The sequence below is a fragment of the Tupaia chinensis genome, unplaced genomic scaffold (genome assembly GCF_000334495.1).
Source record: "Tupaia chinensis unplaced genomic scaffold, TupChi_1.0 Scaffold138235_1, whole genome shotgun sequence".
Lineage (NCBI taxonomy): Eukaryota > Metazoa > Chordata > Mammalia > Scandentia > Tupaiidae > Tupaia > Tupaia belangeri.
Window position 1 is genome coordinate 2,837,505 of NW_006198133.1, and position 351 is coordinate 2,837,855.

The window sequence follows — 351 nt, forward strand, 5'->3', positions numbered from 1 at the left end:
CTGCAGGGAGATCGGAAGGATAGACACACATCGTCTTTCTCCTCAGCAGCATCTTTTCTGCCCGTAAAATGCTGGTGTAAGTGTGCAGGATGGTTTCCATCGGCAGAAACCAGCTGCGAAGGGCACGTGGAATTTCCTATCTCTTAAGCTCCTCAATGAACGTAGACCCAACAGTTCCTAAGGTGATGCTTATCTGGACACAGGCCTAGAATTTACAAAAGGCTCCCAGGCCGTTAGTCCTGTGCACGACGGCTCCCACCCGCATTCGTCCCTAGTGGCACCTACGTACAGAGGGTGGGGCAGGGTCCCTGGACGCAGCTGGGCTCTAAGTCTGTGTTGCAGTGTCCCTAC